General features: G+C 52.6%; 1 protein-coding gene across 2 annotated transcripts in view; it reads right to left on the minus strand.

Annotated features, from left to right (window-relative positions):
• Positions 1-14027, minus strand: part of NNT (nicotinamide nucleotide transhydrogenase) — a 116303-nt gene that overhangs the window by 31149 nt on the left and 71127 nt on the right. The gene's annotated exons all lie outside the window — the stretch shown is intronic.

A 14027-nucleotide genomic window follows, 5' to 3' on the forward strand; every position in this document is an offset into this window, starting at 1 on the left:
ACACATGTGCCAGGCAACTCCAGCTCCGCACAGACACACACTTGCTGTGGCCTCAGACTGACCTGGCAGATTATCTGCTTATACGCATCTAATCACTCCGTGTCTGCATCATCAGACACAAAAGTGCCAAACAGCGCTGGAGTCCCCAGAGGAAGGTCTCCCCAGACACGCACAGCATTGGATAATACAACAACTATGCATCCAGCCTGTCATACGAAATGTTCTCCAAAGAGGAATGCTGGAGCAATCAAAATATTTCGACTGTCACCTCCTCATCTGTAACAGATTATCTCCAGCAGATAATCCTGTACGCTGGGGCCGCTCGCCGAGGGAGCGGGTTATGCAGTGTCTGAATGCTGCCCCACTGTGGCGAGACCAGCCTACGACGACAAGACAGCACAGGAGAGTTACTGAATACAGATCACTGCAGGGCACTTTAATAGTCGCCAAGACTGAAGCCGGAAAAAGGAAAAAAATAAAAAATAAAAAAGAAGATGTAAAATAATTTAATAAATGTAGTTTATTAAAATGAAGCATTTGTTCAGTGCATACTTTGAGTTTTGATAGATATATCTATAGTCCAGGAGGAGGTAAGCATGGTGCATCATGAAGACCTAGGCTGCTACCGGGACCCCCTTTCAGCGTACCGGTCTTGGATAGATTTGTCTTTAGAAAACATGGTCTCTTTACATTTTAAAGTGCACTGACTCTTCAAGACATTTTCAGCCTTAAAGGGATTCTGTCACCTCTTTTTACCCTATAGAGATGCGGACATGACCGGCTAGATCACCGCTAGCATGTCCGCAATATACCTGTCCCATATTTTATATATATGTAAACCAGCCTGGTAAGGGGCTGCACTAACCGTTCTGGAGCCCAGCCATGCCCCCCTGTGAAGGAGCCCAGCACCGCCTGTATCCATGAATTTCCTCCTTGCTCACAAAGTCAGATCGCCGTAATCTCGCGGTGCGCAGTTCCTTCCCTGAGGCTGATGCCAGCACAGGGAAGGAACACTATGCCGACACTGCGCATGCGCAAGCTCGAGCACCGCGAGATTACGACGATCTGACTTCGCGAGCAAGGAGGAGATTCGTGGATACAGGCGGTGCTAGGCCCCTTCACAGGGGGACGTGGCTGGGCTCCAGAACAGTTAGTGCAGCCCCTTGGGCTCCTTACCAGGCTGATTTACATATATATATATAAAATCATATTTTACACTCAATAAAACCACTCAGATATGGGACAGGTATATTGCGGACATGCTAGAGGCGATCTAGCCGTGCATGTCCGCATCTCTATAGGGTAAAAAGAAGTGACGGAATCCCTTTAAGGCTCATCCACACGGCCCGTTTGTGGGACCATTCACTTCAATAGGTCCGCAAAAAAACGGGAATGACTCTGTGTGCATTCTGTTTCCGTATATCCGCATGGCCGTTCCGCAAAAAAGATAGAACTTGTCCTATTCTGGTCTGTTTTGCGGACAAGGGTAGGCATTGTTACTGTGGATCCGAAAAAAAAATTACGCAATACAATGTCAAGCATATTTTTGCGGACTGCAAAATACATACGGTCGTGTGCATGAGCCCTCAAAGGGGTTGTCCACCAGGAGTTTTTTGGGTTTTTCTTTAATTTCTCCCGCAAACAGCAGAACATGTGAAGAGTGCATTATTTACTCGCTGCCCAATGCTGCGTTCAGGCTGTCTCCACCCCTAGCGGTATACCATTGCTGGGTCGTATGCACACATCAACGTTGAGGCCAGTCATTGGCTGCAGAGGCGCATGTGAACCCTGTCCGTGCTGGATGTTTACAGCTAGGGACCAGAAGTCCGGTGAAAACACAGCAGTGGGGAACAGGCAAGTATATGTCTTTGACAGGTCCCACTGGGTGGGGAAATTAAAACAAAAATAAAAATCTTTGACAACCCCTTTAAGAACCTTGTGTTTTTCTTGCCACATTCTGGTGGTCATAATTTTTATTTTATGAGGACATACTTGCATGAAGCCTTTGTTTTTCCTGCAAGAATAACACCTGTGTGAAGTTGGCACCCCATGTTCTTAAATGTCAAAAAGAAATACACCATTCGTTTGTGCTGCGTTTGTGCCACAAAAATGAACGCTTGTGCCGATTCGGTTCCTGAGATATTGCGCGTTAGATTTTTATGAAGCCCCGCCCACTTTCCACCCCATGTTTTTAAATTTCAAAAAGAAATACACCATTCGTTTGTGCTGCATTTGTGCTGGTTTGTGCTGCAAAAATGAACGTTTGCGCCGCTTTGGTTTCCTAGATATTGCACGCTTGATTTGCTGAAACTCCGCCCACTTTCCACTTCATGTTTTTAACCCTGGCCCTAGACCCCCCCACCAGGTGTGCTGCAGCTTGCCCCCCTCCCCACAACTTTTTTTGGGGCACAAGCATATTATTTTTTCTGCGTACGCTGACTGTGGCCGGGACTCCTAGCGTCCGGCCACTGTTAGCGCATCGCACACCCCTCCGCTGATCAACTTCGGATGGTTGATCAGAGAGTTAGAATTTTTATTTATTTTTTATTTCACATTTTTTGGCCTTTTTATTTTATTTTTTATTTTTTGTCTGTTAGGTTTAGGATAAGTTCGCAAACACCCGTCCCCCTACACACACGCACACCAAATAAAGTTTATCACGCACACACACACTCCCCTATGGCCCGCCGGATGTTCTGGGCTGAGGAGGCATACGCCCAGCTTGCCTCCGAGTCCGAGAGCCCCAGTGAGGACGAGGATGACCCCACTTTCCTTTTGTCATCAGCGTCCTCCTCATCATCTAGCGATGATGATGCTCCCCCGAGGCGGCGGAGACGCCGCCAGGCGGAGCAAGGGGACCGCCATGCTAGGGACCCTGTGGCCCACCCTAGTACAAGCAGCTCTGGGGCTCGTACTAGTTTTCCGGCCCACCAGTTAAGTCCACCGGAGCCCCCTACCGGTGAACTTGTCTGGTATACCCCAGAGCGTTTTGAGCCCGTGATACCTGATTTTGTAGGCCAACCAGGAATCCAGATTTCCACAGTGGGCTTCACTGAATACGACTATAGTCTTTTTTTCAGTGACCACTTTGTGAATCTGATGTTGGAGCAGACGAACCTGTATGCCCAACAGTTCATTGCTCAACACCCGGGCTCCTTTTTGGCTAGGCCCGGTGGCCGGACTTCGGTCTGTGCAGCCAAGATGAGGACGTTTTGGGGCCTCGTGCTGCATATGGGCCTAGTCAAGAAACCTAGTGTCAGGCATTACTGGAGTGGGGACGTCCTCTACCAGACCCCACTTTACAGTACAGCCATGACACGTACCCGATTTGAGGCCATCCGGAAATGCCTGCATTATTCAGATAATGCAGCATGTCCCCCCCAAGGTGATCCTGCCTATGACCGCCTGTACAAAATCAGGCCGGTCATCGATCACTTTGGGGCCAAATTTGTGCAGGCCGATGTACCTGGAAGGGAGGTCGCGGTTGAGGAGTCTCTCATTGCTTTCAAGGGGAGACTCATTTTCCGCCAGTATGTTCCCTCTAAGCGGGCGAGGTATGGTGTGAAGCTGTACAAACTTTGCGAGAGTACCTCAGGGTACACTTACAAGTTTCGTGTGTACGAGGGGCGAGATCCCGTATTCAACCCCCAGAATGTCCCCCCACTCTGGGTGTTAGCGGGAAACCTTATGCACCCACTGCTAGATAAGGGTTACCACCTGTACGTGGATAACTTTTATACTAGTATCCCCTTGTTCCAGTCCCTCGTCGCCAGATCCACGTCTGCTTGTGGGACCGTGCGGAAAAATCAATGCGGCCTCCCTACCCACCCCCTCCAGGTACCTATCCCCAGGGGTGAGACCCGTGCCCTTAACAGTGGAAACCTGTTGCGGGTCAGATATAAGGACAAGAGGGATGTCCTTGTACTGTCCACAATTCATGGTAACGGCATCACCCCTGTCCCTGTGCGAGGTACCGTGGCAACGGTCCGCATGCCCGGTTGCATCGTCGACTGCGATGTCTCCGCCACCTTGGGGTCTTATCATCATCGCTAGATGATGACGCGGATGACAAAGGGACACTGGGGCTCTCGGACTCTGAGGCAAGCTGGGCGTATGCCTCCTCAGCCCAGAACATCCGGCGGGCCATAGGGGAGTGTGTGTGCGTGATAAACTTTATTTGGTGTGCGTGTGTGTGGGGGGGACGGGTGTTCGCGAACTTATCCTAAACCTAACAGACAAAAAAATATTTTAAAAAAAATTCTAACTCGCTGATCAACCGTCTGAAGTTGATCAGCGGTGGGGTGTGCGATGCATAGTTGTGGGGGGCGGGAGGGGGGGGCAAGCTGCAGCACACCTGGGGGGTTTAGGGTCAGGGTTAAAAACATGGGGTGCAAATCAAGCGTGCAATACCTCGGAAACCAAAGCGGCGCAAACGTTCATTTTTGCAGCACAAACGAATGGTGTATTTCTTTTTGAAATTTAAAAACATGGGGTGGAAAGTGGGCGGGGCTTCACAAAAATCTAACTCGCGATATCTTAGGAACCGAACCGACACAAACGTTAATTTTTGCGGCACAAACGCAGCACAAACGAATGGTGTATTTCTTTTTGAAATTTAAGAACATGGGGTGCCAACTTCACACAGGTAAGAATAACTGTACTTTATTTTGATATTTATAAAATTAAAAAGCAAAAACAAAAATGGTTTTTATACCATTCATTAACCACCTAAAATAACAAAACGGCCAGCTTATTACAGCAGTAACCAGTAAGTGAATAGTACTGCTGCTTCGTAACAGCTATTCAATAAAATATATTAACACTATAGACATATAGACGCTCCAAAGACATACTGATAGGGACCTTAGATTGTGAGCCCCATTGGAAACAGAGTGATGCTAATGTCTGTAAAGTGCTGCGGAATATAGCAGCACTATATAAAAGTGCATAAATATATAAATACCTAAATAATGTTATACTTTTTTCACAGATATTTTAATTTACACTTTTTGAAGTCCCATAATGGGAGTTTACCCTACCAGGCAGCCCTGAAGTCCTTTCAATGGACCCAGGGCTGTCTGCATATGAGCCCAGATCACATCACTGGACATCCCTGTGATAAAGTCAAAAAGGGATCACTTTATTTCCATTTTGTTTAGTGCAATCTGCTTTGATCTCGGTCTACACAGTGATATAAAACGCCAGTATCGCCATCATGTATTCTAGCTGAAGTCCTGACCCAGCGCAAGAGCGCTGCAGACTCCTGCCTGCTCTGTACTATTATGGCATGGGTTGGAACGGGTTAACCTACAATCCTCAATACTGCCTGCCTCCATAAACATCATATAAGCAAAGGTACAGTAGACACAAGGTCAATAAAAGCTTTATTACATGGGGTTATCTATTATAGACATACCCTCTTAGGCCTCTGACCTATTTTCCAGAGCAGACAGTATTTCTCTGGAGGACCCAACACCTCCATGCACTGCACAGGCAGCCTACTGACTTCAATGGGAACCACGCAATGCTTAGTTTTCCCCTGTTGTGGCGCTGCAGGATAATGTAAGGCTACTTTCACACCTGTGCTAGGTGCGGATCCGTCTGGTATCTGCACAGACGGATCCGCACCTATAAATGCAAACAATGGTATCCGTTCAGTACGGATCCGTCTGCATAACTTTAGTAAAAAAAAAAAGTCTGTCAATGGGGACCCGAACTTCACTTTATTATTTTCCGTTAAAACATGGTTATAAACGTAAAATAGTTTAGCTTTTTCAGATCTGAGTATTCACGATCGTGAAAACTCAGATCCGACAGTATATTCTAACACAGAGGCGTTCCCATGGTGATAGAGACGCTTCAAGTTAAAATATACTAAGAACTGTGTACATAACTGCCCCCTGCTGCCTGGCAAAGCGATCGGGTGCTGCCAGGAGCCAGACCCCCCTCTCCCCCCCCCACCCCTAATTAAAATCATTGGTGGCAGTGGCCACAGGTTAAAAAAAAAAAAACCCCCCCCCCCCCCCCCCCCCAATCATTTGTGGCAGCGGAGCGGCAGTTCCGATCGGAGTCCTAGTTTAATCGCTGGGGCTCCGATCGGTTACCATGGCAGCCAGGATGCTACTGCAGTCCTGGCTGCCATGGTTACTTAGCACTTTTAGCAGCATTATACTTACATGCGCTGTTTGTGGCCGGCCGGCCCCTCCTCCTACTGGTAAGTGACAGGTCTGTGCTATAAGCAATGCGCCGCACAGACCTGTCACTCACCAGTAGGAGGAGCGCCGGCTGGCCACAGACAGCGCATGTAAGTATAATGCTGCTAAAAGTGCTAAGTAACCATGGCAGCCAGGACTGCAGTAGCGTCCTGGCTGCCATGGTAACTGATCGGAGCCCCAGCAATTAAACTGGGACTCCGATCGGAACTGCCGCTCCGCTGCCACCAATGATGGGTGGGTGGGGGAGGGGGGTTGCTAACCAATGATTCTAATTGGGGGGGGGGGGCCGCACTGGACATCAATTTTAATAGGGGGTGGGTGGGCCGCACTAGCCACCAATGATTTTAATATTTTAATAGGGAAGGGGGGGGGCCGCACTGGCCACTAATGATTTTAATACTGAGGGGGGTCTGGCACCTGATCTTTGCGGCACCTGAGGGGTTAATTGTGCGGATCACAGCCCCCTGTAAGGGGGGGCCGTTGTGTCCACAGTTCTTAGTATATTCTAACTTGAAGCGTCCCCATCACTATGGGAACGCCTCTGTTAGAATATACTGTCGGATCTGAGTTTTCACGATCTAACTCAAATCCGATGGTATATTCTAACATAGAGGCGTTCCCATGGTGATGGGGACGCTTCAAGTTAAAATATACCATCGGATTGGTGAAAACTCCGATCCGATGGTATATTAATAGGGACTCCTGACTACATTAAAAGTCAACGGGGGACAATTGCATCAATATTGTGTCAATGTAAACGGATCCGTCCCCATTGACTTACACTGTAAGTCAGGACGGATCTGTTTGGCTCCGGACCGCCAGGCGGACACCAAAACGCTGCAAGCAGCGTTTTGGTGTCCGCCTCCAGAGCGGAATGGAGGCGGAACGGAGCCAAACTGATGCATTCTGAACGGATCCGCATCCCTTCAGAATGCATTGGGGCTAAACTGATACGTTTTGGGCCGCTTGTGAGAGCCTTGAAACGGATCTCACAGGCGGACCCAGAAACGGCAGTGTGAAAATAGCCTAAGACTCTTGATAAGATCCAGCCGGGATCGTTCATTTATGTGGTGGGGGGGGGGAATACTGAAGTTTTAAGACTTTTACTGGGTGGTATACAGATGCTAGCACGGTCTGCATTTGGAACACTCTCATAGTGGAGGATAACCACACAGCTCTTACCAATTTTGCAATGTCTTTTTACAAGCAGACACACTTGAAAACTGTAAATCAGTCGTCTGTAATACAAGGAAGAGCGCAGACAGGAGCCTGGACACAAATTACACTGATGGTCTAAATAGAAAACAAACAAAAAAATATCTTCTCGGCCCGCCAATAGCAGTTATGACATCATTAGACTTTATGGTCAATTAGCTTCTATGCAATGACTGTTAGTGTGGTCCAGGGTACGAGGGAGGGGCGGTAATATTGGGTAATCCCAGCACTTGGGGGCAGTGACGGTAAACAGAGGGCATTGCCTGTCATTAGGTTTTCTCAAAAAGAGTCTGATTTTGTGCATTTCCATAAGCCACGTACACGCCCTTAATTATTTTGATTTTTACGAGACTTAGCAACTTTTCCGCACAAATCAACCGGTTTAGAAAAATTAGAATTCACCGCGCAGCCATTACATGACTCGGAGGTAAACAAACGTGTTATCTGTAGGCTTTAAAGTAAAGCAATTAAAGATGACACTGATTAAAAGCACACAATATGGAAGACAGCCGCAAATTTGATGCAGATCCCCTCATTTACATGCTTCCCCTGCCCATCAAGCCACTTCTGACATCAAAGCACGCCGCCGCATTTAACCCCTTAGTCATCAGCCAGGGGAAAGCATTAAAGGCTGCAGATTTACTGGATTCTCGGACTCATTAAAGCTTGCATCAACTCGCTTCTTTGAAATAATAATTATTTTAGGGGCAGGAAAAGGAGACTTTTGTATTACTTACCAGTAAAGTCTCTTTCTCGCTCTTCCTTGGGGGACACAGGAAACCATGGGTATAGCTCTGCTCCCTAGGAGGCGTGACACTAAGCGAAAGCTGTAAGCCCCTCCTCCATCAGCTATACCCTTCAGCCTGGAGAAGAGACTGCCAGTTGCGTGTCCAAGTAGTGAAAGATAACCACCAACCGGAAAAAGAACTGTCGAGCCCCAACGGGGGCAACCAAGCCGGAACCACAACTGTAACCCAATGAAGGGCGGGTGCTGTGTCCCCCAAGGAAGAGCGAGAAAGAGACTTTACTGGTAAGTAATACAAAAGTCTCCTTTTCTCGCCCATATTCCTTGGGGGACACAGGAAACCATGGGACGTTCCAGAGCAGTCCCAGAAGGGAGGGACCAGAACAAACTCAACCAACGCCAGAGGCATCAATCAACTGCCGCCTGCAACACCAGACGGCCTAAAGCAGCGTCAGCCGACGCATGAGTATGCACCCTGTAGAACTTGGTGAAGGTGTGCAAGGAGGACCAAGTGGCCGCCTTGCAAATCTGCTCCGAAGAAGCCCGATTTCTCTGAGCCCAGGAAGCCCCGACCGCTCTAGTGGAGTGAGCGGTAACACCAAGGGGAGGAACCCTGCCCTTGGCGAGATAAGCCTCAGTAACAGCCATCTTGACAAAACGAGCGATAGCAACTTTGGATGCCGCCATCCCTCTGCGCGACCCTTCCGGGACCACAAAGAGCGAGTCAGTATGCCTGAAAGAGCTGGTTACTTCCAGGTAATCTTGAGCGCCCTGACAACGTCCAGGCGATGAAGCTTCCTCTCCCGCGGATGGGAAGGGGAAGGACACAAAGAGGGGAGAACGATGTCCTCGTTCAGATGAAAGGCGGAGACCACCTTAGGAAGGAAGGAAGGGACCGGACGAAGAACCACCTTGTCCTGGTGGAACACTAGGAAAGGTTCCAGACAGGAGAGTGCAGCCAATTCGGACACCCTCCGAAGAGAGGTGATGGCTACCAGGAAAATAACCTTGCAGGACAGAAGTCGCAAGGAAACCGTCCGCAGAGGCTCGAAAGGAGAAGCCTGGAGCGCTGAGAGAACCAGGTTCAGGTCCCAGGGCGGTGCCGGAGGGCGATACGGGGGAACCGCGTGAGCCACGCCCTGAAGGAAGGTCTTGACAGGACCAAGGGGGGCCAGTGGGCGCTGAAACAAAATGGACAGCGCAGATACCTGACCCTTCAAAGAACTAAGGCCTAGACCTTGGGCCAGTCCGCTCTGCAGGAAGGACAAAACGGTGGGGAGAGAAAAGCGGAGCGGAGGAATCCCCAGATCGGCACAGAACCCCAAAAAAGTCCTCCAGGTCCTATAATAGATCCTAGAAGAGGACGGCTTACGGGCGCGGATCATGGTGCGGACGACATCCGCAGAAAAACCCCTACGTGTCAGGACGGTGGTCTCAACAACCACGCCGTCAAACGTAGGGACCCTAAACGCGGGTGGAAGATCGGTCCCAGAGAGAGAAGATCTTCCCTGGCGGGCAGTGGCCAGGGCGCGTCTGCCAGGAGCAGCATGAGGTCGGCATACCAAGACCGGCGGGGCCAGTCCGGAGCGACCAGAATCACCGAGACGCCTTCCGCCGCGATCTTCCGAAGGACCTTGGGCAGGAGAGGGATGGGAGGGAATATGTATGGGCGCGCGAAGCCTCGCCAAGGAAGAACGAGGGCGTCGGCTCCGCAAGCTCCCGGATCCCTGGCCCTGGACAGATAGGCGGGGACCTTGTGATTGAATTTTGAGGCCATGAGGTCCACGTCTGGAATGCCCCAACGAAGGCAAATGGCCTCGAATACCTCCGGGTGAAGAGACCACTCGCCGGGGTCGACGGTGGTGCGACTGAGGAAGTCCGCCGCCCAATTGTCCACCCCTGGAATAAAAATTGCAGATAGGGCCGGGACGTGGGCTTCCGCCCAACGGAGAATGCTGGTGACCTCCCGCATCGCTGCAGCGCTGCGAGTGCCCCCCTGGTGGTTTATGTACGCCACGGCCGTGGCGTTGTCTGATTGTACACGAACTGGATGACCCTTCAGCAGATGAGTCCAGTGTCGTAGAGACAGAAGGGCCGCTCTCAGTTCCAGGACATTGATCGAGAGTTTGGACTCCGATGGAGACCAAATGCCCTGGACGGATCGGGGAGGAAACACGCCTCCCCAGCCCGAGAGACTGGCATCGGTTGTAACCACCAACCAGTTGAGTGGCAGAAAGGACCTGCCCAGAAGAGGGGACTGTAACCACCAGCGGAGAGATGACCGCACCGGAGGCGACAGATGGAAGGGATGATCCAGAGACTGCGGCGATTTGTCCCAGGAGGAGAGGATCGCCCGTTGGAGAGGGCGGGAGTGAAACTGCGCAAATGGGATCGCCTCGAAGCAGGCAACCATCTGCCCCAATACCCGCATGCAGAAGCGGAAGGACGGTCGACGGTGGAGAAGGAGACCCCGAACCGCCCCACGGAGGATCAGACGTTTTTCCGAGGGAAGACGTACCTCCGCCGCTCCCGTGTCTAAAAGCATTCCCAGGAAGACGAGTTGTCTGGAGGGGGGAAGGGAGGACTTGGGGAAGTTGATGACCCAACCAAACCTCGCCAGAGTCTCTAGAGTGAGATCCACGCTGGCAACCGCTTGAGAAAGGGACGGAGCCTTGATGAGGATATCGTCCAAGTACGGTAGCAGAAAAACACCCCTGGAACGGAGTAAGGCTAAAACCGGGGCCAGGACCTTGGTGAACACCCGGGGGGCTGTTGCCAGTCCAAAGGGAAGGGCGACAAATTGGAAGTGGAGGTCCCCCACGGCGAATCGAAGGAAGCGATGGTGACACTGGGCTACCGGAACATGGAGGTAGGCATCCTGTATATCGATGGAAGACATGAAATCTCCCTGCTCCAGGGAAGCCACCGCGGAGCGGAGGGACTCCATCCGAAACCGTCGAAGGAGGAGAAAACGGTTGAGCTTTTTGAGGTCCAAAATGGGCCGCACCGAACCTCCCTTCTTGGGAACTACAAAGAGGTTCGAGTAGAACCCTTGGAATCTTTCCTCTAGAGGAACGGGGGTAATCACCCCCCTGTCCAGTAAAGCTTGAACGGCCGCGGAGAACGCGGCCGCGTCTTTCGGGTCTCGCGTGGGGCGGGAGCGAAAGAACCGATCCGGAGGGAAGGATGCAAATTCGATTTTGTATCCGGAGGACACAATTTCGAGGGCCCAGGCGTCGGAGACGTGAGCCATCCAGACGTCCTTGAAAAGGAGGAGCCGGCCCCCCACCCGGGTGGGTGGGGGCGCGCCTTCAGGCAGAGGACTGTTTTGCCGCGGGTGTGCGGGCAGCCTGCGGCTTGCGCCAGGAGGGCTGCGCCCGAAAAAACGGCTTCCTACGCTTGTCCTGGGGAGGAGCCGAAGCGGCAGCTGTGGTGGGAGCCCCAGAGGCCCTGCGGGAGGACCGAAAACGAGACGCACCAGGGCGTCCGCGGGGGGCGCCCCTGGCTTGGGGTTGAGGAAGATGGGTGCTTTTACCACCCGTGGCCTCTGAAATAAGTTCGTCTAAGCGGACCCCGAAAAGGCGGGAACCCACAAACGGTAGCCCCGCCAAGGAACGTTTGGAGGCAGCGTCCGCTTTCCAGACCTTCAGCCAGAGCTCCCTCCTGACGGCAACTGCCAGGGCGGAGGAGCGCGCAATAAGGGCTCCCGCATCAAGGGAGGCCTCACAGACAAAATTCCCGGCCCGAATAATAAGCTGGGCCAAGGAACGTAGGTCCTGGATGGGGATGTCCGAGTCCAACTCCTGTTCCAGCTGCGTACCCCAAGCAGAGATTGCTTTCCCTGCCCAAGCAGAGGCAAAAACCGGTCTGAGGGCAGAACCGGAGGCAGCAAAAATGCCCTTGGACAGGGTCTCCATGCGACGGTCCTCCGCTGACTGAAGAGAGGACCCGTCGGGAACAGGGATGGCCGTGTTCTTTGACAGCCGGGCCACAGGGGGGTCTACCTTGGGTGGGGAAGACCAGGTGGCCACGACATCGGCTGGAAAAGGATAGCAAATGTCCAGCTTCTTTGGGTTGACAAAACGGGCGTCCGGGCGAGCCCAAGCCTTAGACACCACAGAGGAGAAATCAGAGTGGATTGGAAAGACTTTTGAGGCCTGCCTGGGTCTGATAAAGGAGACGCTAGCTGCGTCCGAGCTAGGGGGGTCATCCTGCACCTTAAAGGTGTCACGTATATCAGAGATGAGTTGACCCATCGCTGAGGCTAGCTTGGACGGCAGGGCCGAGTCCATTTCCAAATCTGAAGCCGCCAATTCACCTTCAGAGAGCGAATCCTTTGGAGAGGAGAGGCTCGTCTGGGTGCGCACGCGTGGCGGGGAGAGGGAGGCATCCGAGGAGGAGGCTCGCTCTACTCTAATACGCTTCTGAGAGTGCCTAGCTCGGGAGGGGTCACTAGGAGAAGATGAACCCGCTGCAGCGGCAGAAGCAGTGGACCCGGAGGGCGCGACAGTCAGAGTGGCGTCCTGCGGGGTAGGTGGCCTGTCTATTAGGCGGCCCACGACATGAGTGAGGCTTTCCACGGCCTGGGACAGGGATCTAGCCCAGTCAGGCGGGTCAGAGGAAGCAGGGAGCGACACAGCGGGCGACTGAGGCTGCGGTGGAGCTCGGCATGCAGTACAGTGCGGATCAGACTGCCCCCGGGGAAAGGGTTCCCTACAAGCGGTACAGGCATGGTACCATGGCTTGGCGGCTGCAGAAGGGTCTGACATGGTGGAAAGATGTTGCACTTTAAAGCAACAGTACTGTGGCACGGAGGGGGTTAAACAGTCCTACCAGACCCGATGATACAAGCGGCAGCTGTAAGGGGAACAGACTGAGGAGGCTGTGGAGGAGAGGCAGCAGCACGGAGCTGAAAGGCTTCAGGATCGCACGGCAGAGAGATGAACCCGGAAGTAGCGGAGCGCAGCAGCACGGAGCTGGATGTGTAAGGAAGCTCCGCCCCCCCTCTGCCGCGCTGAAGCCGAAGCAGAGCCGCGCGCGCGCGGCAAAATGATTTTAACCCCCAAGGATGTTGAAATGCCGGCCCTGACATGGCGCCGTTCATGCCAGGAAAACGGCTCCCACCGCGCCTAGATGTAGCAGACGGCTTGCATGTCTGCAGCCGTCCCCTGTAAGGCAGCGTTCTAGGACTTGCCCAGATAGACTGCCCTCCAACTATGCCCGGTAACGTCCCGATATGCGGGCGGGGGGGGGGGGGGGGGGGGGGGGGGGGGGGGGGCGGCGGGGGGGTGGGTTGTCCGCAGCAGTGGTCAACAGTGGCCATGTTGGTAGCAGCGGTGGGAGGGAGGAAGGGGAGGCTGGAGCAGCCACTCTCACCATATGCTGTCTTCGCCCTCAGTCCATCCAGCGGGGTCGCCCCTTCAGCTCCTGGCACCGCGGTGGCAGGAAGCCGGGGGAGGGACTTGGCGTGCGGGCGACCCTGAGCTGGCGGGACGCAGGGGAGCGAGGCTGCCCTGGTCCACCTTGTCTTCTGTGGGGGAGGCGGCAGTGCGGAATTACCGGCACTGGCGCAACTCAACCCCGGGAGAAACAGAGGGGTCTAATGCGCCTCTGTTGTCCCTGTAGGTAGAAAAAAACCGAGTTAAAAACAACAAATACGTAAAAAATAAAAATCATAGGATAACAACCCTGCATAAGCAGGGGGTGTCTTGCCTCCTTGGACACTAAGCAAAAACTGGCAGTCTCTTCTCCAGGCTGAAGGGTATAGCTGATGGAGGAGGGGCTTACAGCTTTCGCTTAGTGTCACGCCTCCTAGGGAGCAGAGCTATACCCATGGTTTCCTGTGTCCCCCA

The sequence above is a fragment of the Bufo bufo genome, chromosome 2, assembly GCF_905171765.1.
Source record: "Bufo bufo chromosome 2, aBufBuf1.1, whole genome shotgun sequence".
Classification (NCBI taxonomy): Eukaryota; Metazoa; Chordata; class Amphibia; order Anura; family Bufonidae; genus Bufo; species Bufo bufo.